General features: G+C 41.0%; 1 protein-coding gene across 2 annotated transcripts in view; it reads right to left on the bottom strand.

Annotated features, from left to right (window-relative positions):
- The window catches only part of TOR3A (torsin family 3 member A), a gene marked incomplete at its 5' end in the record, with an annotated part of 40,018 nt that overhangs the window by 4,853 nt on the left and 9,253 nt on the right, over positions 1 to 25,912 (bottom strand). The gene's annotated exons all lie outside the window — the stretch shown is intronic.

Here is a 25,912-nt window from a genome sequence, read left to right as displayed (position 1 = left end):
TAGTTGCGGCGAGCAGGGGCTACTCTTCATTGTGGTGCACGGGCTTCTCATTGCAGTGGCTTCTCTTGTTGTGGAGCATGGGCTCTAGGCCTGTGGGCTGATCAGTAGTTGTGGCGCACGGGCTTAGTCACTCTGCGGCATGTGGGATCTTCCCGGACCAGGGATCGAACCCGTGTCCCCTGCATTGGCAGGTGGGTTCTTAACCACTGAGCCACCTCATTGCTTGGAATTGTGAGGGGACAAGGGAAGTCCCCTCATTGTGGTTCTGATTTACATTTCTCTAATAATTAGCAGTGTTGAGCATCTTTGGATGTGCCTGTTGGCCATCTGTATGTCTTTGGAGAAATGTCTATTTAGGTCTTCTGACCATTTTTTGATTTTTTTTTTTTGATATTGAGTTGTATGAGCTGTCTGTATCTTCCGGAAATTAAGCCCTTGTTGGTTGCATTACAAATATATTCTCCCATTCCGTAGCAGGTTGTCTTTTCGTTTTGTTGATGGGTTCCTTTGCTGTGCAAAAGCTTTTAAGTTTGATTAGGTCCTATTTGTTTATTTTTGCTTTTATTTCTTTTGCCTTGGGAGACTGATCCAAGAAAATATTGCCACAACTTATGTCAGAAAATGTTTTGCCTATGTTCTCTTCAAGGAGTTTTATGGTGTCATGTCTTAGATTTCATTATTTTTTATTTGGCTTCCAAATGGATAAGCTGACCACTGAGCTAGATTTTACCTGAGGCCATGAGCCCCCAGCTAGAGAGGCTGGGGGGTTCCCTGCTCAAGTTCAGCTGCTCAGCCAGACTTCCCCTGGCATCTATAGCTGGGGAAGCTGCTTATGACGACACTCTTCTACTTCCTGAAGCTGTGGCCCGACTCCTCCTCCTGCAGGAAGGCCTGCCAGGCAGGTCATCTGTGTACACGCAAGACCACAGTTGCATCAGCTGAGGCAAGACCTGCCCACTGCCAAGGGATTGCCCAATCCTGCATTCCTCACAGGAGGCAAAGGTGGGTTTACCTTTCCATGGGCTGCAGGACAGGCATCCAGGGTGAAAGGGAGAGGAAGAGGATTCACTTGCTCAGCCCCAGGGGCACAGACTCCAGTGCCTTCCCCATTTCTGCCCAGAAAGCCACCTGACACTAAGTTTCTTGAGAGCATAAGCTTAGCCTGTTTGTGGTAACCCAGTGCCTAGCACCTATCAGGCGCTCAATAGTTATTAAATGTTTACTGAATAAATGGACATCTCTGCATGTTTATCTACACTATCTCCACCTCCCTTCTGAATTTCTTCCTCCACGTTACAGGCTTTATCTCACCCACCAATACATAACCTGGGCCCCTTTTCTATTCCAACCCCACCCCTAGTCTTCAGCTCCTCAGGCACCAACAATTACACCTTTAAACAGATGTTGCCTTCCCGGAACACTTCAATTCCCTTGCACAGCCTCCCAGGTTGCCTGCTGACTGGGAGGTCTGAAGGGATCAAGGGACAGAAGGCACCTCTAGAAACTAACTCTCTCCCCTGGCTCTGGGACAGGACGACATGAAATCTCACCACAGAGGAAAGAGGCTCAAAGACCTCTCCAGAACTGTGATCACAAAACCCAGCCTTAACTGCTAAGTCTTCCCTGAAGAACAGATACAAACTTGACTCTCTCTGAACCTTAGTTTCCTAATTTGTAAGATGAGAGCCTTGAAGCAGACAATTTAAGAAGCCCTCCTTAGGTCACCTTGGATTCAGTGGTCAGTCAAAAAATAGACACTTCTGTGAGCACCTGCTGTGTGCTGGGGTACAAGGCCTTTGATTCCATGAGTAACTGACATTTGTATAGTTCTCTGCATTTTTCAAAGCCCTTTCTATCCATTCTTTTTCTGACAGCAGCCCAAAGAGAACAGGCATTAATTACCCTCTTCACTTTACAGCTTCAACGGCAGAGGCCAGTAGCTCTGATCCCCAGAGTTCCACTGTGCCTGTCCTGCCCCGTGACTCCATTCCCAGAGCCTTCTGTACTTGGTAGAAATGGGCAAAAGTAGTCAATGTTAGTAGTTAGTCAATGTTACTAACTACTAACCAAGTAGTTAGTTAGTACTTGGCCAGGGGCCCCAAATTCCTCAGGCCCAGATGAAGGACTGGCTGAGTGCTGGGGCAACTCTAGCCATAGCCCCACTACACCCCCTGCTTCAGCTGCCACCTCCTCCTTTCCGCCATCCGACACCACCACTTTGCAGGGGGGCCAGCAGAGCCGCTAGGACTTCACTTCAAATAGCAGGTTTAGGATTTTTTTCAGGATTAAACCACTGGATTTGTTTACACCATCAATTTCAATCAGCTGTGCTTTTCTTTTAAATATAAGAGTCCTCACCACACAGGTAAGGTTATTGTAGAAATCAAGTCCAGAGACACCATCTTCCCCCACCTATCACTAGACTAGCTGAAAACTTTGGGGTTTAGAGGTGCTGCTTTCTGGCTGCCCGAGGCAGGGGTGCAAGGTGCTGCACCGCACTGACAGCCTGGCTGGCCCACGGTCTCCAGACAGTCCACCCAGGCCTGTTGGGGACCACTGGCTCTCACAGGCCGGTCCCACACCGGGGCCACTGGAACTGGAAGCCATGTCCTTGCCTCTCAGTCACCAGTGTGCATCTTCCTCCCTAGGGGCTCAAAGGCTCCTTCAGGGCCAGTGCAGCCTCTGCATCCCCTGCCACAGTAGGCCCAAAGGGTAGCTTGTCCACAGTGGCTCTCTTCTTGGCCCTGCCTCCACTCTGCCAGTGTCTGCTCATCAGGACCCCGTGGCCTCAGACAGACAGACAGTGCACAGACGCCGGGTCACTAGGGGGAAAGGGCAGGTGGTGGGACAGGGGCACTGCCAGCAGGTCAATGACCAAAATACTACAAACGCAAATATTTGCCTAGAGATAGCAGGGTCACCTGGGTCGCATTAGGAAATCCTGGCAACAGCAAGGGTGAGGTTTTCCAAGCTGAGAACTGGTAGGGAAGTCAGTGCCCTGGCACCTCGAGCCAAGCTGGGGAAAGGTCGGCCACAGCCACAAGGCAGAAGCAGGCTTGGCCTGGTAGGAGGAAGGAGGGAGGAAGGAGCCAGGCAGTGGAGGGGGGAAGAAGCCACGCACGAAGTCAAAGGATCCCTGCAATAGAAAGGGCGTCCTGAGGTAGCTGGGCACTAGGCTTCCTTCTGTTCTGAGAAAAGGACTCTGCCTGCAGGAATGGTTCCAGGGGTCCCCTGCCCCCACCCCCTGCCAGGGCTTGGGTGGAGAAGCCTTGGTGAACCAAGGTGATTCCTTATTTTGCCTCCTCTGCATTTTGGAGCCCCTACCTAATTCACTGCAACAGGAAGAGATCTGCACTTCTGGGCTACCTCAGAAGGTGATAAGTAGTATCACAGAATTTACTGTCCTTGCCTCCTAATTCTGATCACTCAAGTCATATCAGAAAGTCCTTCTCTGCTTTTCTCTGAAAATCACCTTTGGGGGCTCCCAAAGGCCCTCCTTTGCAATACATTGTAGCGTCCCGTCAGCCTTATTTACAGACCAGGAAGGACTTGCCACTAACACACCAAAATCCCAACCCAGCAACAGTTTAAACTGGTTCCACCTTGTCTTGTGGGTCCACAGTGAACCAAGATCTGCCCTCCACAGCTCACTCCTTCACACATTCCAAGCCTGATGAAAAACCAGACTCCTTACTTCTCCTCACAGGGTGTACCCTAAAGCTGGGGGAAATCCCCTAGCAAGCATGTACTGGCCTGCGGGAGGCGGGTGACAGTGGGGAGGAGTGGTTTGGCTTCCACTGAGTGCAAGAAGCTGCTTGTGAAGCATTCAGGTTGGGCCAACAGGGACCCAAACTTGACTGCTAACAGACCTTAGGCAGGACTTTCTGTTGGAGCTGCCATAAAAAGATAGGATTGGACAGCTTGATTTCAAAATTAACTTTTTGCAAGCCATTTCTAGAGCCTGTGGCACACAGTAAGAGGGAACTCCTAGTGTGTACATTTCCAACTATATTACAAACTTTAGCAATCAAAGCAGTATGGTACTGGCATACAAACAGACACACAGATAAATGTAACAGAATAGACTCTGGAAATAAATCCATACATATATGGTTAATTAATTTACGACAGAGCTATAAGTATGCAATGGGGAAAGGACAGTCTCTTCAATAAATGGTACCGGGAAGCTACATGCAAAAGAATGAACTTAACCGCAAAAAATGCTGGAACTGACCAAACAAGATATCCTACAACCAAAGACAAAGAAGAAGCCACAATAAGACAGTAGGAGGGGCATAACTGTGATAAAATCAAATCCCATACCTGCTGGGTAGGCAACCCACAAACTAGAAAATAATTATATCACAGAAGTTCTCCCACAGGAGTGAAAGTTCTGAGCCTCACGTCAGGCTCCCCAACCTGGGGGTCTGGCAACAGGAGGAGGAGCCCCAAGAGAATCTGGCTTTGAAGGCCAGTGGGGTGTGAGCACAGGAATTTCACAGGACTAGGGGAAACAGAAACTCCACTCTTGGAGGGTGCACACAACGTCTCATGTGCATCAGGACCCAGGGAAAAAAGCAGTGACCTCCTAAGAGCCTAGACAAGACCTACTTGCTGGTATTGGAGGCTCTCCTGTGGAGGCAGGGGGCAGCTGTGGCTCATTGTGGAGACAAAGACAATGGTGGCAGTAGTTCTGGGGAGTGCTCATTGGCGTGAGCCCTGCTGGAGGCTGCTATTTTCTCACCAAGACCTGGTCCCACAACAGCCTTCAGGCTCCAGTGCTGGGACCTCAGGCCGAACAGGGCAGAAACACAGCCACACCCATCAACAGACAGGGTGCTTAAAGTCTTCCTGAGCATACAGCTACCTGCTAAACATACCCCTTGACATGGCCCTGCCCACCAGAGGGACAAGACCCAGCTCAACTGCAATCACAAAAAGTTAATACAAAATGAAAAGGCAGAGGAATGTGTCCCAGATGAAGAAACAAGATAAAACCCCAGAAGAACAACTGAATGAAGTGGATAGGCAATCTACCTGAAAAAGAATTCAGAGTAATGACAGTAAAGATGATCCAAGATCTCGGAAAAAGAATGGAAGCACAGATCTAGAAGATAACAAGAAATGTTTGTAACAAAGACCTAGAAGAACTAAAGAATAAGCAGACAGGGCTTCCCTGGTGGCGCAGTGGTTGAGAGTCTGCCTGCCAATGCAGGGGACACGGGTTCGAGCCCTGGTCTGGGAAGATCCCACATACCGCGGAGCAACTAGGCCCATGAGCCACAACTACTGAGCCTGCGCGTCTGGAGCCTGTGCTCCACAACGAGAGGCCGTGATAGTGAGAGGCCCACGCACCACAATGAAGAGTGGCCCCGCTTGCCGCAGCTAGAGAAAGCCCTCGCACAGAAACGACCCAACACAGCCAAAAATAAATAAATTAGTAAATTAAATAAAGAAAAAATCTGTTAAAAGGTGAGGAAGGCAATCCTCATAAAAGTAAAAAAAAAAAAAAGACATGAATACATAACAAATAAAAAATACACTACAAGGAATCAATAGCAGAATAACTAAGGCAGAAGAATGGATAAGTGAGCTGGAAGACAGAATGGTGGGAATCACTGCCATGGAACAGAATAAGGAAAAAAGAATGAAAAGAAAAGAGGACAGTCTAGGATACCTCTGGGACAACATTAAATGCAACAACATTCACGTTATAGGAGTCCCAGAAGGAGAGAGAGAGAGGACCTGAGAAAATATCTGAAGAGATAATAGCTGAAAAATTCCCTAACATGGGAAAGAAACAGTCACCCAAGTCCAGGAAGCACAGAGTCCCAGGCAGGATAAATACAAGGAGGAACATGCCAAGACACACAGTAATTAAACTGACAAAAATTAAAGACAAAGAAAAAATACTAAAAGCAACAAGAGAAAAACAACAAATGACACACGAGGGAATTCCCATAAGGTTATCAGCTGATTTCTCAGCAGAAACTCTGCAGGCCAGAAGGGAGTGGCATGATGTATTTAAAGTGAAGAAAGGGAAGAACCTACAACCAAGAATACTCTACCCAGCAAGGCTCTCATTCAGATTCAATAGAGAAATCAAAAGTTTTACAAACGAGCAAAAGCTAAGAGAATTCAGCACCACCAGACCAGCTTTGCAGCTTCTCTAGGCAGAAAAGAAAAGGCCACAACTAGAAACAAGAAAATTATGAATGGAAAAGCTGACTGGAAAAGGTGAACATACAGTAAAGGTAGGAAATCACCCACACACAAATATGGTATCGAAACCAGCAATCATGAGAAAAGGTGAGTACAAATGCAGGATATTGGAAATGCATTTGAAATTAAAAGACCAGCAACTTAAAACAATCTTGTTTATATATAGACTGTTATATCAAAACCTCATGGTAACCGCAAACTGAAAATCTACAATAGATACACAAAAGAAAAAGGAATCCAAAAACAACACTAATGTTAGTCATCAAATCACAAGAGAACAAGAGGAAAGGAAAGAAAAAAGACCTACAAAACGAATCCAGAACAATTAACAAAATGGCAATAAGAACATACATATCAATAATTACCATAGGACTTCCCTGGTGGCGAAGTGGTTAAGAATCCGCCTGCCAATGCAGGGGACACGAGTTCAAACCCTGGTCCAGGAAGATCCCACATGCCATGGAGCAGCTAAGCCTGTGTGCCACAACTACTGAGCCTGTGCTCTAGAGCCTGCGAGCCACAACTACAGAGTCTACGTGCTACAACTACTGAAGCCCGTGCGCCTAGAGCCTGTGCTCCACAAGAGAAGCCACCGCAATGAGAAGCCCGCGTACCGCGATGAAGAGTAGCCCCCACTCGCCACAGCTAGAGAAAGCCTGAGCACAGCAACAAAGACCCAACATAGCCAAAAATAAAAAATAAATAAATTTATTAAAAGGATTACCTTAAATGTAAATGGATTAAATGCTCCAACCGAAGTACACAGACTGGCTGAATGGATACAAAAACAAGACCTGTATATATGCTGTGTGTAAGAGACCCACTTCAGACCTAGAGACACATGCAGACTGAAAGTGAGGGGATGGAATAAGGTATTTCATGTAAATGTAAATCAAAAGAAAGCTGGAGGAGCAATACTCATATCAGACAAAATAGACTTTAAAATAAAGACTGTTATAAGAGACAAAGAAACTACATAATGATCAAGGGATCAATCCAAGAAGATAAAACAATTATAAATATATATGCAACTATATATTTGAGCACCTAGATACACAAAAGGAGCACCTCAATATATAAGGCAAATACTAAGAGCCATGAGAGGAGAAACTGACAGTAACACAGAAGAGTGGGGGACTTTAACACCCCATTTTCATCAATGGACAGATCATCCAGACAAAATCAATAAAGAAACATAGGCCTTAAATGATACATTAGACCAGGTGGACTTACTTGATATTTATAGAGCAATCCATCCAAAAACAGAAGAATACACATTTTTCTCAAGTGCACATGGAACATTCTCCAGGATTGATCACATGCTGGGCCACAAAGCAACCCTCGGTAAATTTAAGAAAACTGAAATAATATCAAGCATCTTTTCCAACCACAACACTGAGGTTAGAACTCTACAGGAAGAAAATGGTAAAAACACAAACACGTGGAGGCTAAACAGTATGCTATTAAACGACCAGTGGATCACTGAAGAAATCAAAGGGGAAATAAAAAAATACCTAGAGAAAAATGAAAATGAAAGCATGATGATCCAAAACCTAGGGGAGGCAGAAAAAGCAGTTCTAAGAGGGAAGTTTATAGCAGTACAATCTTACCTCAGGAAACAAGAAAAATCTCAAACAACCTAACTTTATACCTAAAGCACTAGAGAAAGAAGAACAAAACCCAAAGTTAGTGGAATGAAATAAATCATAAAGATCAGAGCGGAAGTAAATGAAAGACAAAGAAAACAATAGAAAAGATCAATGAAACTAAAAGCTGGTTCTTAGAAAAGATAAACAAAATTGATAAAACTTTAGCTAGACTCATCAAGAAAAAAAGGGAGAGGGCTCAAATCAATGAAATTAGAAATGAAAAAGAGAAGTTGCAACAGACAACAGAGAAATACAAAGGATCATAAGAGACTACTACGAATAACTATATGCCAATAAAATGGAAAACTTAGAAGAAATAGGCAAATTCTTAGAAAGGTACAATCTCCCAAGACTGACCCAGGAAGAAACAGAAAATATGAACACATCAATCACAAGTACTGAAATTGAAACTGTGATTAAAAAACTCCCAACAAGCAAAAGTCCAGAACCAGATGGCTTCACAGACGAATTCTATCAAACATTTAGAGAAGAGTTAACACCTATCTTTCTGAAACTATTCCAAAACAATTGCAGAGGAATGAACACTCCTAAATTCATTGTGAGGCCCCACCACTCTGATAGGAAAACCAGACAAAGATACCACAAAAAAAGAAAGTTACAGGCCAATATCACTGTTAAACATAGACACAAAAATCCTCAACAAAATACTAGCAAACCAAACCCAACAATACATTAAGAGGATCATATACCATGATCAAGTGGGATTTTACCCCAGGGATGCAAGGATTTTTCAACATCTGCAAATCAAAAAATTCTTCAACAAATTGAATTATAAAAACCATATGATCATCTTGAAGATGGCAGAGTAGGACGTGTGCTCACTCCCTCTTGGAAGAACACCAGAATCACAATTAAATGCTGAACAATCACTGACAGGAAGACACTGGAACTCACCAAAAAAGATATCCCATAAGCAAAGACAAAGGAGAAGCCACAATAAGAAGGTAGGAGGGGCGCAATCACGATAAAATCAACTCCCTTAACCGCTGGGTGGGTGACTCACAAATGGGAGATCAATTATACCACAGAAGTCCACCCACTGGAGTGAAGGTTCTGAGCCCCACGTCAACCTGGGGGTCCGGCAACAGGAGGAGGAATTCCCAGAGAATCAGACTTTCAAGACTAGCGAGGTTTGATTGCAGGACTTTGAAAGGACTGGGGGAAACAGAGACTCCATTCTTGGAGGGCACACACAAAGCAGTGTGCACATCAGGACCCAAGGGAAGGAGCAGTGACTCCATAGGAAACTGAACCAGACCTACCTGCATGTTGGAGGGTCTCCTGCAGAGGCAGGGGCCGGCTGTGGCTCACTGCAGGGACAAGGACACTGGCAGCAGAAGTTCTGGGAAGTACTCCTTGGAGTCCACCAAAGAGTCCACCATTAGCCCCACCAAAGAGGCCGTAGGCTCCAGTGCTGGGTTGCCTCGGCCCAAACAACCAACAGGGAGGGAACTCAGCCCCACCCATCAGCACACAAGCGGATTAAAATTTTACTGAGCTCTGCCCACCAGAGTAACATCCAGCTCTACCCATCACCAGTCCCTCCCATTAGGAAGCTTGTACAAGCCTCTTAGATAGCCTCATCTACCAGAGAGCTGACAGCAGAAGCAAGAAGAACTACAATCCTGCAGCCTGTAGAACGAAAACCACATTCACAGAAAGACAGACAAAATGAAAAGGCAGAGGACTATGTACCAGATGAAGGAACAAGATAAAACCCCAGAAAAACAACTAAACCAAGTGGACATAGGCAACCTTCCAGAAAAAGAATTCAGAATAATGATAGTGAAAATGATCCAGGATCTCGGAAAAAGAATGGAGACAAAGATCAAGAAGATGCAAGAAATGTTTAACAAAGACCTAGAAGAATTAAAGAACAAATAAACAGAGAAGAACAATACAATAACTGAAATGAAAAATACACTAGAAGGAATCAATAGCAGAATAGAAGAATGGATAAGGGACCTGGAAGACAGAATAGTGGAATTCACTGCTGTGGAACAGAATAAAGAAAAAGAATGAAAAGAAATGACAACCTAAGAGACCTCTGGGACAACATTAAATGCAACAACGTTCGCATTATAGGGGTCCCAGAGGAGAAAAAAGAAAGGACCGGAAAAAATATTTGAAGAGATTATAGTCGAAAACTTACCTAACATGGGAGAGGAAACAGTAAACCAAGTCCAGGAACACAGAGAGTCCCAGGCAGGATAAACCCAAGGAGAAACATGCTGAGACACATAGTAATCAAATTGACAAAAATTAAAGACAAAGAAAAATTATTAAAAGCAACAAGGGAAAAATGACAAATAATGTACAAAGGAACTCCCATAAGGTTAACAGCTGACTTCTTATCAGAAACTCAACAAGCCAGAAGGGAGTGGCATGATATATTTAAAGTGATGAAAGGGAAGAACCTACAACCAAGATTACTCTACCTGGCAAGGATCTCAATCAGGTTCGATGGAGAAATCAGAAGTTTTACAGACAAGCAAAAGCTAAGAGAATTCAGCACCTCCAAACCAGCTCTACAACAAATGCTAGAGGAACTTCTCAAAGTGGGAAACACAAGAGAAGAAAAAGACCTACAAAAACAAACCAGAGCAATTAAGAAAATGGTAAGAGGAACATACATATCGATAATTACCTTAAATGTGAATGGATTACATACTCCAACCAAAAGACACAGGCTTGCCAAATGGATACAAAAACAAGACCCATATATGCTGTCTACAAGAGACCCACTTCAGACCTCGGGACACATACAGACTGAAAGTGAGGGGATGGAAAAAGATATTCCATGCAAATGGAAATCAAAAGAAAGCTGGAGTAGCTATACTCATATCAGATAAAATGACTTTAAAATAAAGAATGTTACAAGCGACAAGGAAGGACACTACATAATGATCAAGGGATCAATCCAAGAAGATAGAACAATTATAAATATATATGAACCCAACAGAGGAGCACCTCAATAAATAAGGCAATGGCTAAGAACTATAACAGAGGAAATCGAGAGTAACACAATAATAATGGGGGACTTTATTGCCTCACACCAATGGACAGATCATCCAGACAGAAAATTAATAAGGAAACACAAGCTTTAAATGAGACAACAGACCAGATAGATTTAATTGATGTTTATAGGACATTCCATCAGAAAACAGCAGATTACACTTTCTTCTCAAGTGCACATGGAACATTCTCCAGGACAGATCACGTCTTGGGGCACAAATCAAGCCTCAGTAAATTTAAGAAAATTGAAATCATACCAAGTGTCTTTTCTGATCACAACGCTATGAGATTAGAAATAAATTACAGGGAAAAAAATGTAAAAAACAAACACATGGAGGCTAAACAATACATTACTAAATAACCAAGAGATCACTGAACAAATCAAAGAGGAAATCAAAAAATTCCTAGAGACAAATAACAATGAAAACACAATGATCCACAACCTATGGATGCAGCAAAAGCAGTTCTAAGAGGGAAGTTTATAGCAATACAAGCCTACCTCAAGAAACAAGAAAAATCTCAAACAATCTAACCTTACACCTAAAGGAACTAGATAAAGAAGAACAAACAAAACCCAAAGTCAGTAGAAGGAAAGAAATCATAAATATCAGAGCAGAAATAAATGAAATAGAAACAATAAATGAAATAGCAAAGATCAATAAAACTAAAAGCTGGTTCTTTGAGAAGATAAACAAAATTGATAAACCTTTAACCAGACTCCAAGAAAAACAGGGAGAGGACTCAAATCAATAAAATTAGAAATGAAAAAGGAGAAGTTACAACAGACACCGCAGAAATACAAAGCATCCTAAGAGACTACTACAAGCAACTCTATGCCAATAAAATAGATAACCTGGAAGAAATGGACAAATTCCTGAAAGGTATAACCTTCCAAGACTGAACCAGGAAGAAACAAAGTATGAACAGACCAATCACATGTAATGAAATTGAAACTGTGATTAAAAATCTTCCACCAGGGGCTTCCCTGGTGGTGCAGTGGTTGAGTATCTGCCTGCTAATGCAGGGGACACGGGTTCGAGCCCTGGTCTGGGAAGATCCCACATGCCGCGGAGCAACTAGGCCCGTGAGCCACAACTACTGAGCCTGCATGTCTGGAGCCTGTGCTCCGCAATAAGAGAGGCCGCGATAGTGAGAGGCCTGCGCACCGTGATGAAGAATGGCCCCCGCTTGCCACAACTAAAGAAAGCCCTCACACAGAAACGAAGACGCAACACAGCAAAAATAAATAAATTAATTAATAAACTCCTAAAAAAAAAAAATTTTCCAACAAACAAAAGTCCAGGACCAGATGGCTTCACAGGTGAATTCTATCAACCATTTAGAAAAGACCTAACAACCCATCCTTCTCAAACTCCTCCAAAAAATTGCAGAGGAAGGGACACTCCCAAACTCATTCTACGAGGCCACCATCATCCTGATACCAAAACCAGACAAAGATACTACAAAAAAGAAAATTACAGACCAATATCACTGATGAATATAGTTGCAAAAATCCTCAACAAAATACTAGCAAACAGAATCCAACAACACATTAAAAGGATCATACACCATGATAAGTGGGATTTATCCCAGGGATGCAAGGATTCTTCAATATACACAAATCAATCAATGTGATACACCATATTAACCAACTGAAGAATAAAAGCCATATGATCATCTCAATAGAGCAGAAAAAGCTTTTGACAAAATTCAACATCCATTTATGATAAAAACTCTCCAGAAAGGGGGCATAGAGGGAACCTACCTCAACATAATAAAGGCCATTTACAACAAACCCACGGCAAACATCATTCTTAGGTGAAAAACTGAAAGCATTTCCTCTAAGATCAGGAAGAAGACAAGGATGTCAACTCTTGCCACTATTATTCAACATAGTTTTGGAAGTCCTAGCTACAGCAATCAGAGAAGAAAAATAAAAGGAATCCAAATTGAAAAGAAGCAAAACTGTCACTGTTTGCAGATGACATGGTACTATACATAGAGAATCCTAAAGATGCCACCAGAAAACTACTGGAGCTAATCAATGAATTTGGTAAAGTTGCAGGATACAATATTAATGCACAGAAATAGCTTGCACACCTATACACTAACAACGAAAGATCAGAAAGAGAAATTAAGGAAACAATCCCATTCAACACTGCAACAAAAAGAATAAAATACCTAGGAATAAACCAACCTAGGGAGGTAAAAGACCTGTACTCAGAAAACTGTAAGACACTGATGAAAGAAATCAAAGATGACACAGATGGAAAAATATATCATGTTCTTGGATTGGAAGACTCAATATTGTGAAAATGACTATCCTACCCAAAACAATGTACAGATTCAGTGCAATCCCTATCAAATTACCAGTGGCATTTCTTACAGAACTAGAACAAAACGTCTTTAAATTTGCACGGAGACACAAAAGACCCCGAATAGCCAAAGCAATCTTGAGGGGAAAAAATGGAGCTGGAGGAATCAGACTTTGACTTCAGACTATACGACGAAGCTACAGTAATCAAGACAATATGGTATTGGCACAAAGACAGAAATACAGATCAGTGGAACAGGATAGAAAGCCCAGAGATAAACCCACACACTTATGGTCAACTAATCTATGACAAAGGAGGCAAGGATATACAATGGAGAAAACACAGTCTCTTCAACAAATGGTGATGGGAAAACTGGACAGCTATATGTAAAAGAATGAAATTAGAACACTCCCTAACACCATACACAAAAATAAACTCAAAATGGATTAAAGACCTAAATGTAAGATTGGACTCCATAAAACTCTCAGAGGAAAACATAGGAATAACACTCTTTGACGTAACTCACAGCAAGATCTTTTTTGACCCATCTCCTAGAGTAATGGAAATAAGAACAAAAATAAACAAATGGGACCTAATGAAACTTAAAAGCTTTTGCACAGCAAAGGAAACTATAAACAAGACGAAAAGGCAACCCTCAGAATGGGAGAAAATATTGCAAATGAAATCAATGGACAAATGATTCATCTCCAAAATATATGAACAGCTCATGCAGCTCAATATTAAAAAACCAAAAAATCCAAAAATGGGCAGAAGACCTAAACAGACATTTTTTCAAAGAAGACAGACAGATGGCCAAGAGGCACATGAAAAGCTGCTCAACAGCACTAATTATTAGAGAAATGCAAATCAAAACTACAATGAGGTATCACCTCACACCAGTTAGAATGGGCATCATCAGAAATCTACAAACAACAAATGCTGGAGAGGGTGTGGAGAAAAGGGAACCCTCTTGCACTGTTGGTGGGAATGTAAATTGATACAGCCACGGTGGAGAACAGTATGGAGGTTCCTTAAAAAACTAAAAATAGAATTACCATATGACCCAGCAATCCCACTACTGGGCATATACCCAGAGAAAACCATAATTCAAAAAGCCACATGCACCCCGATGTTCACTGCAGCACTATTTACAATAGCCAGGTCATGGAATCAAGCTAAATGCCCATGGGCAGATGAATGGATAAAGAAGATGTGGTACATATATACAATGGAATATTACTCAGCCATAAAAAGGAATGGAACTGGGTCATTTATAGAGATGTGGATGGACCTAGAGACTGTCACACAGAGTGAAGTAAGTCAGAAAGAGAAAAACAAATATTGTATATTAACGCATATATATGGAATCTAGAGAAATGGTACAGATGAACCTGTTTGCAAGGCAGAAACAGAGACATAGAAGTAGAGAACAAACGTACAGACACCAAGGGGGGAAAGCAGTGGCAGGGTGGGGTGGGGTGGTATGAATTGGGAGATTGAGATTGACATATATACACTAATATGTATAAAATAGATAACACGGGGTCTACTCTTCGTTGCAGTGTGCGGTCTTCTCATTGCAGTGGCTTGTCTTGTTGTGGAGCACGGGCTCTAGGTGCTTCAGTAGCTATGGCACATGGGCTCAGTCGTTGTGGCTCGCGGGCTCTAGAGCGCAGCCTCAGTAGTTGTGGCGCACGGGCTTAGTTGCTCCGTGGCATGTGGGATCTTCCCAGACCAGGGCTCGACCCCATGTCCCCTGCATTGTCAGGCGAATTCTTAACCACTGCACCACCAGGGAAGCCCCCTCATTTTTGCCACTTTTATTCAATATAGGTTTTGGAAGTTCTAACCATGGCAATCAGAGAAGAAAAAGATATAAAAAGAAAAGGAATTCAAATTGGAAAAGAAGTAAAACCATCACTGTTTGCAGATTACATGATACGATACACAGAAAATCCTAAAGATGCTACCAGAAAACTACTAGAGCTCATCTGAATTTGGTAAAGTGACAGGATACAAAATTAATACACAGAAGTCTGTTGCATTTCTATACACTAACAACAAAAGATCAGAAAGGGAAATTAAAGAAACAATCCCATTTACCACTGCATCAAAAAGAATAAAATACCTAGGAATAAACCTACTTAAGGAGCCAAAAGACCTGTACTCCAAAAACTGTAAGACACTGATAAAGAAATCAAAGATGACACAAACATATGTAAAGATATACCATGTTCTTATATTAGAAGGATCAATATTGTCAAAATGACTATACTACCCATGGCAATCTACAGATGCAATGCAACCCCTATTGCATTATTGTACCAATGGCATTTTTCCACAGAAATAGAACAAAAAATGTTATAATTTGTATGGAGACACAGAAGACCCCAAACAGCCAAAGCAATCTTAAGAAAGAATAACAGAACTGGAGGAATCAGGCTCCCTGCCTTCAGACTATACTACAAAGCTACAGTCATGAAAACAGTACGGTACTGGCACAAAAACAAATATAGATCAATGTAACAGGATAGAAAGCCCAGAGATAAACCCATGCACCTAAATGTCCATTAACAGAGGAATGGATAAAGAAGATGTGGTACATATATATAAAGAATGAAATATATATAAATAAAATATATATAAAGAATGAAATAATGGATGGACCTGGAGATTATCATACTAAGTGAAGACAGAGAAAGACAAATATCATATGATATCACTTATATGTGGAATCAAAAAAAATGATGCAAATGAACTTATTACAAAACAGAAACAGATTCATAGACTTAGAAAATAAACTTATGGTTACCAAAGGAGAAAGGTGGGGGGGGGAGGATAAACTGGGAGTTTGGGATTGATATATACACACTACTATATTTAAAATAGATAACCAACAAGGACCTATCGTATAGCACAAGGTACTATGCTCAATATTGTGTAATAACCTAAAGGGAAAAGAATTTGAAAAAGAACAGATACATATATATGTATAATGAATCACTTTGCTGTACACCTGAAACTAACACAAAATAATCAACTATACTCCAAGGAGCCTTAAAGCTCCTTCACTCTATCTACACTAAACACTACACAAGAAAAACTATGATTACTCTTCCCTTCATGACCACTAGCCATAATATGATTTATTTCCACCTTAGCAGAAACTAACCGAGCCCCTTTCGACCTTACAGAAGGAGAATCAGAACTCGTATCTGGCTTTAATGTAGAATATGCAGCAGGCCCTTTCGCCCTATTCTTCCTAGCAGAATATGCTAACATTATCATAATAAATATATTCACAACTATCTTATTTCTAGGAGCATTCCACGACCCCTACATACCAGAACTATGCACAACAAACCTAATCATCAAATCGCTACTATTAACAATATCCTTCCTATGAATCCGAGCATCCTACCCCCGATTCCGATATGACCAACTAATACACCTCCTCTGAAAAAATTTCCTCCCACTGACACTAGCTCTCTGCATATGACACATCTCACTGCCCATTATAACAGCAGGCATCCCACCCCAAACATAAAATAAGAAATATGTCTGACAAAAGAATTACTTTGATAGAGTAAATAATAGAGGTTTGAGTCCTCTTATTTCTAGAATAATAGGAATCGAACCTACCCTTAAGAATTCAAAATTCTCCGTGCTACCACACTACACCATAATCTATAGTAAGGTCAGCTAAATAAGCTACCGGGCCCATACCCCGGAAATGTTGGTTCATATCCTTCCCATACTAATTAACCCATTCGTCTCTATCACCCTACTAACAACCATCGTCCTAAGCACAACAATTGTAACCATTAGCTCCCATTGACTGTTCGCCTGAATTGGACTAGAAATAAATATGATAGCCATCATTCCTATCATAATAAAAAAACCTAATCCTCGAGCCACAGAAGCCTCAGCCAAATACTTTCTAACACAAGCCACAGCATCCTCATTACTTATACTAGCAATTATTATTAACCTAATACACTCCAGCCAATGAACCATCATAAAATTATTCGACCCAACAGCATCCATTCTAATAACAATAGCTTTAGCCATTAAACTAGGATTATCCCCTTTTCACTTTTGAGTACCAGAAGTTACACAAGGTGTTCCCCTAAGCACAGGACTAATCCTACTTACGTGACAAAAACTCGCACCCATCTCAATCCTTTATCAAATTTCACCATCAATCAATCTACACCTAATAATTACTATATCCTTCCTATCAATTCTAATCGGAGGCTGAGGTGGACTAAACCAAACACAACTCCGAAAAATCATAGCCTATTCATCAATTGCTCACATAGGATGAATAACCGCTATTTTATTATACAACCCAGCCCTCACCCTAATAAATCTATTAATTTACATTGTAATAACCTTCACCATATTTATGCTACTTATCCAAAACTCCACTACCACCACACTACTACTATCCCAAACATGAAATACAATACCTGTTATAACAACCTTTACTATGCTTACCCTACTCTCCATAGGAGGACTTCCTCCACTCACAGGCTTTATACCCAAATGAATGATTATTCAAGAACTAACAAAAAACGACACCCTCATCCTACCCACCCTCATAGCCATCACAGCTCTACTCAACCTATATTTCTATATACGCCTTACCTACTCCACAGCATTAACCCTGTTCCCCTCTACCAACAACATAAAAATAAAATGACAATTCCACTCCACAAAACAAATAACCCTTTTACCAACAGCAATCGTACTATCCACAATACTCCTACCTCTTACACCAGCACTCTTTATCCTACTATAGGGGTTTAGCTTAAATAAGACCAAGAGCCTTCAAAGCCCTAAGCAAGTATAATTTTACTTAACCCCTGCCCAATAAGGATTGCAAGACCATATCTCACATCAATTGAATGCAAATCAAACACTTTAATTAAGCTAAATCCTCACTAGATTGGGGGCATACATCTCCCACGAACTTTTAGTTAACAGCTAAATACCCTAATAAACTGGCTTCAATCTACTCCCGCCGCGAGAAAAAAAAGGCGGGAGAAGTCCCGGCAGGATTGAAGCTGCTTCTTTGAATTTGCAATTCAAAATGATTATTCACCACAGGACTTGGCAAAAAGAGGACTTTACCCCTGTCTTTAGATTTAGTAGTCTAATGCCTACTCGGCCATTAGATTTAGTAGTCTAATGCCTACTCGGCCATTTTACCTATGTTCATAAACCGATGACTATTCTCTACCAATCACAAAGACATTGGTACTCTGTATTTACTATTTGGCGCCTGGGCAGGAATGTGGGTACTGGTCTAAGCTTGTTGATTTGTGCTGAATTAGGTCAACCTGGCACACTTATCGGAGACGACCAACTTTATAATGTTCTAGTAACAGCTCACGCCTTCGTAATAATTTTCTTTATGGTTATACCTATCATAATTGGGGGATTTGGAAACTGACTAGTTCCCTTGATAATTGGAGCCCCTGACATAGCATTCCCTCGTCTAAACAACATAAGCTTCTGACTACTTCCCCCTTCCTTTCTACTACTGATAGCATCTTCAATAATTGAAGCCGGCGCAGGAACAGGCTGAACTGTATATCCTCCTCTAGCCGGAAATCTAGCACACGCAGGAGCCTCAGTAGACCTTACTATTTTCTCTCTACATTTAGCCGGTGTATCTTCAATCCTTGGGGCTATTAACTTCATTACAACTATTATTAATATAAAACCACCCGCTATAACCCAATACCAAACACCTCTCTTCGTCTGATCAGTCTTGGTCACAGCAGTCTTACTCTTACTATCACTACCCGTCTTAGCAGCCGGAATTACTATACTATTAACCAATCGAAACCTAAACACAACCTTTTTCGACCCAGCAGGAGGAGGGGACCCAATCCTGTATCAACACCTATTCTGATTTTTTGGCCATCCCGAAGTATATATTCTAATTCTGCCCGGCTTCGGAATAATTTCACATATCGTTACCTATTATTCGGGGAAAAAAGAACCTTTCGGGTATATGGGAATAGTATGAGCTATAGTTTCTATTGGTTTCCTGGGTTTTATTGTATGAGCTCATCATATATTTACAGTTGGAACAGACGTAGATACACGAGCATACTTTACATCAGCCACTATAATTATTGCAATTCCTACAGGAGTAAAAGTCTTCAGCTGACTGGCAACACTTCACGGAGGAAGTATTAAATGATCTCCCGCCCTAATATGAGCTTTAGGCTTTATTTTCTTATTCACAGTAGGAGGTTTAACCGGTATTATCCTGGCTAACTCATCCCTAGACATCATTCTCCACGACACCTATTATGTGGTTGCCCATTTTCACTACGTGCTTTCAATAGGAGCTGTCTTTGCCATTATAGGAGGTTTCGTCCACTGATTTCCACTATTTTCAGGCTATACACTTAACCCAACATGAACAAAAATCCAATTCATAATTATATTCGTAGGTGTAAATATGACATTCTTCCCACAACACCTCCTAGGCCTATCTGGAATACCTCGCCGATACTCCGACTATCCAGATGCCTACACAACATGAAATACCATCTCATCAATAGGCTCCTTTATCTCACTGACAGCAGTCATACTGATAATCTTCATTATCTGAGAAGCATTCGCATCTAAACGGGAAGTATTAGCAGTAGACCTCACCTCCACAAACCTTGAATGACTAAACGGATGTCCTCCACCATACCACACATTTGAGGAACCGGTATATGTCAACCTAAAATATTCAAGAAAGGAAGGAATCGAACCCCCTCTAATCGGTTTCAAGCCAACATCATAACCATTATGTCTTTCTTTATGAGTGAGATATTAGTAAAGTCTTACGTAACTTTGTCAAAGTTAAATCACAAGTGAAAATCCTGTATATCTCCATGGCATACCCCTTCCAACTAGGCTTACAAGACGCAGCATCACCTGTTATAGAAGAACTCCTACAGTTTCATGACCACGCATTAATGATTGTTTTCCTAATTAGCTCCCTAGTCCTCTATATTATTACACTGATACTTACAACCAAATTAACACACACTAGTACAATAGACGCTCAAGAAGTAGAAACTATTTGAACTGTCCTCCCAGCCGTTATCTTAATTATAATCGCCCTACCTTCTCTACGAATTCTCTACATAATAGACGAAATTAACAATCCCTCCCTTACCGTAAAAACAACAGGACATCAATGATATTGAAGCTATGAATATACCGACTATGAAGACCTAAATTTTGACTCATACATGATTCCAACCTCGGACCTAAAACCAGGAGAACTATGATTGCTAGAAGTAGATAATCGAATGGTCCTACCCATACAAATAATAATCCGAATACTAGTTTCCTCAGAAGATGTACTACACTCATGAGCTGTTCCTTCCCTAGGTCTAAAAACAGATGCAATTCCTGGACGCCTAAACCAAACAACCCTAATATCAACACGACCTGGCCTGTTCTATGGACAATGTTCAGAAATCTGTGGCTCAAATCACAGCTTTATGCCAATTGTTCTCGAATTAGTACCCTTAGAGAACTTTGAAAAATGATCTGCATCCATATTATAATTTCATTAAGAAGCTAAACTAGCGTTAACCTTTTAAGTTAAAGATTGAGAGTTATAAACTCCCCTTAATGACATGCCACAACTAGATACATCAACATGACTCCTTACCATTCTCTCTATGATCTTTACCCTCTTCACATTACTTCAACGAAAAATCTCAAAGCATTTTTATTCTTTTTCCCCCAAACCAATGTGCACTAAATTACAAAAACAACAAACCCCTTGAAATCACACATGAACGAAAATCTATTTGCCCCTTTCATAATCCCGATTATACTAGGTATTCCTATCACTAATTATTATATTTCCCACCATACTATTTCCAACACCAAATCGATTAATCAATAACCGTATAATCGCTATCCAACAATGACTAACCAAACTCACATCAAAGCAACTGATAGTTACACATAGCCTCAAAGGACAAACCTAATCTCTAATACTTATCTCACTTTTCCTATTCATCGCTTCCACAAACCTCCTTGGAATATTACCCCACTCATTTACACCTACTACTCAACTCTCTATATTAGGCATAGCTATTCCATTATGAGCTGGCACTGTCATTATCAGTTTCCGTAACAAGACAAAAATATCCCTAGCCCACCTTTTACCACTAGGCACACCCACCTTCCTAATCCCTATGTTAGTGATAATCGAAACTATTAGCCTATTTATTCAACCTTTAGCTCTAGCAGTACGGCTAACAGCTAACATTACAGCAGGTCACCTATTACTACACCTAATCGGAAGTGCAACTCTTGCATTAATAAATATTAGTCTATTCACAGCCCTCATCACATTTACCATCCTCACTCTATTAGTCATCCTCGAATTCGCCGTAGCCCTAATCCAAGCCTACGTATTCACCTTACTAGTGAGCCTATACTTGCAGGACAATACACAATGACCCACCAAACCCACTCATATCATATAGTAAACCCCAGTCCTTGACCACTTACAGGAGCTCTCTCAGCATTTCTTACAACATCAGGCCTAATCATATGATTCCACTTCAACTCAATAATCTTACTGACTTTAAGCTTTTTGACAAATACCCTAACAATATACCAATGATGACGAGATATTGTCCGAGAAAGCACCTTCCAAGGCCACCACACACCAACCGTTCAAAAGGAGCTTCGATATGGTATAATCTTATTTATCAGAAGTCCTATTCTTTACAGGCTTCTTCTGAGCCTTTTACCATTCAAGCCTCGCCCCTACTCCTGAATTAGGAGGCTCCTGACCACCAACGGGTATCCACCCTCTAAATCCACTAGAAGTCCCACTCCTCAATACCTCCGTACTATTAGCTTCCGGTGTATCTATCACTTGAGCCCATCATAGTCTCATAGAAGGCGACCGCAAACATATACTCCAAGCTCTTCTCATCACAATCATACTTGGCCTCTATTTCACCCTACTTCAAGCATCAGAATACTATGAAGCCCCATTTACAATCTCAGACGGAGTCTATAGCTCTACCTTCTTTGTAGCCACAGGCTTCCACGGACTACACGTCATCATCGGATCAACTTTCCTTATCGTCTGCTTTATATGCCAAATAATATTCCACTTTACATCAAATCACCACTTTGGCTTCGAAGCCGCTGCTTGATACTGACATTTCGTAGACGTTGTATGATTATTCCTCTATGTATCAATCTATTGATGAGGTTCATAGTCCTTTTAGTATTAACAAGTACAACTGACTTCCAATCAGTTAGTTTCGGTACACTCCGAAAAAGAACAATAAGCCTTTTATTAACGTTACTGACGAATACAACCCTAGCCTTACTACTCATACTTACTGCTTTTTGACTCCCCCAACTAAACGTCTATGCAGAAAAAACCAGCCCTTACGAATGTGGCTTTGACCCAATAGGATCTGCTCGTCTACCCTTTTCCATAAAATTTTTCCTAGTAGCAATTACTTTCCTCCTCTTTGACCTAGAAATTGCTCTCCTACTCCCTTTACCTTGAGCAATCCAAACAAATAACCTAACAACAATACTCCTCATGGCCCTATTCCTAATCTCCCTACTGGCAGCTAGCCTAGCCTATGAATGAACCCAAAAAGGCCTAGAATGAGATAAATATGATACTTAGTTTAAAATAAAACAAGTGGTTTCGACCCACTAGACTGTGATCTAAACTCACAAGTACCAAATGTCTCTAGTCCACATTAACATTTTAATTGCCTTTACAGTATCCCTCACAGGTTTATTAATATACCGATCCCACCTAATATCTGCATTACTATGCTTAGAAGGCATAGTACTATCATTATTCATTCTAGCAGCCCTTACAATCCTAAACACACACTTCACTCTGGCCAACATGATACCAATCATCCTCTTAGTATTTGCAGCCTGCGAAGCAGCTATTGGACTAGCCTTATTAGTCATAGTTTCCAACACGTATGGTACTGACTACGTACAAAACCTTAACCTCCTTCAATGCTAAAATTTATCGTTCCTACTATTATACCTTTAACTTGACTATCAAAAAGTAACTTTATCTGAATTAACACTACAACCCACAGTTTACTAATCAGCTTTACAAGCTTACTTCTACTTAACCAATTTAACGATAACAGCCTCAACTACTCTTTAACATTTTTCTCTGACTCCCTTTCCGCACCACTCTTAATATTAATATGACTTCTCCCCTTGATGTTAATAGCAAGCCAATCTCACCTCCTAAAAGAACCACTTGCCCGAAAAAAACTCTACATTACAATACTAATTATACTACAAATCCTCTTAATTATAACCTTTACTGCTATAGAACTAATTATGTTTTATATTACATTTGAAGCCACATTAATTCCTACTCTCATTATCATTACCCGTTGAGGCAACCAAACAGAACGACTTAACGCAGGGCTCTACTTCTTATTTTATACACTCATGGGATCTCTCCCGTTACTAGTAGCACTAACGTATCTACAAAATACAGTAGGCTCCCTAAATTTCCTATTATTACAATACTGAGCCCAACCATTATCAACTTCCTGATCTAACACTTTCATATGATTAGCTTGCATAATAGCCTTCCTAGTAAAAATACCCCTTTACGGACTACATCTTTGATTACCCAAAGCACATGTAGAAGCCCCCATTGCAGGCTCAATAGTCCTTGCAGCTGTACTACTAAAGCTCGGAGGCTATGGAATACTATGAATCACATCAATTCTTAATCCCCTAACAGAACACACAGCCTGCCCTTTCCTTGTACTATCCCTATGAGGAATAATCATAACCAGTTCTATCTGTTTACGCCAAACAGATCTAAAATCACTAATCGCATACTCCTCAGTCAGCCACATAGCACTCGTCATTGCAGCCATCCTTATCCAAACCCCTTGAAGTTACATAGGAGCTACCGCCTTAATAATTGCCCATGGCCTTACATCCTCCATATTATTCTGTTTAGCAAATTCAAACTACGAACGTATTCATAGCCGAACCATAATCCTAGCACGAGGCCTACAAATTTTTTTCCCCACTAATAGCTACCTGATGACTATTAGCATGCCTAACAAACCTCGCCCTACCCCCTACCATCAACCTGATCGGAGAACTGCTCGTAATTATATCAACTTTCTCGTGATCAAACCTCACTATCATCCTTATAGGAACAAATATTGTAATTACAGCCCTCTACTCCCTATACATACTAATCGTAACACAACGCAGCAAACACACACCATATTAACAACCTTACCCCTACTTCTACACGGGAACATACCTTAATAGCCCTACACATTATCCCCCTCCTACTCCTGTCACTAAACCCTAAAATCATTTTAGGGCCTCTCTATTGTAAGTGTAGTTTTAAAAAACCGTTAGTTTGTGAAACTAAAAACAGAAGACAAAAACTTCTTACTTAACCGAAAAAGTATTGCAAGAACTGCTAATTCATGCCCTCCACACTTAACAATGTGGCTTTTTCAAGCTTTTAAAGGATAGTAGTTATCCATTGGTCTTAGGAACCAAAAAATTGGTGCAACTCCAAATAAAAGTAATAAACTTATTTACTTCTTCCGCCCTACTCACACTACTCATACTGATCGCCCCTGTTATAGCATCTAGTACAAACCTCTACAAAAACAAGTACCAACATTATGTAAAAAATATAACCCTCTTTGCTTTCATCACCAGCCTGATCCCAATAATAATATTTATCCACACAAATCAAGAAATACTCATCTCAAACTGACACTGAATTACTATCCATACCCTTAAACTAACAGCTTTAAAATAGACTACTTTTCACTTATATTTATGCCCGTAGCACTATTCATTACATGGTCTATCATAGAATTTTCAATATGATACATGCACTCCGACCCTCACATCAACCAATTCTTCAAATATCTACTTATCTTCCTCATTACCATACTTATCCTCGTCACAGCTAACAACCTCTTCCAATTATTTATCGGATGAGAGGGAGTAGGAATTATATCTTTCCTATTAATTGGCTGATGATTCGGACGAACAGACGCTAATACAGCCGCTCTTCAAGCAATCCTATATAACCGTATCGGAGACATCGGATTCCTTCTATCCATAGCCTGATTCCTACATAATACAAACGCATGAGACTTACAACAAATCTTCACACTTAACCAAAATCCCCCAATCCTCCCTCTTATAGGACTCACATTAGCCGCAGCTGGAAAATCAGCCCAATTTGGTCTACACCCCTGACTACCCTCAGCAATAGAAGGTCCCACTCCAGTTTCAGCCCTACTCCATTCAAGCACAATAGTCGTAGCGGGAATTTTCCTACTTATCCACTTCTACCCTCTAACAGAAAATAACAAATTTATTCAAACAATAATACTTTCTCTAGGTGCCCTCCCCACCCTATTCACAGCTATCTGTGCCTTAACCCAAAATGATATCAAAAAAATCATTGCTTTTTCCACCTCCAGTCAACTTGGCCTAATAATAGTGACATTAGGCCTCAACCAACCACACCTAGCATTCCTGCACATTTGTACACATGCTTTCTTCAAAGCTATGTTATTCCTATGTTCCGGCTCCATCATTCACAATCTAAACAATGAACAGGACATTCAAAAGATA

This window comes from Grampus griseus (assembly GCF_964374135.1).
Source record: "Grampus griseus genome assembly, chromosome: 1".
NCBI lineage: Eukaryota > Metazoa > Chordata > Mammalia > Artiodactyla > Delphinidae > Grampus > Grampus griseus.
This window is presented reverse-complemented; position numbering and strand designations above follow the sequence as displayed.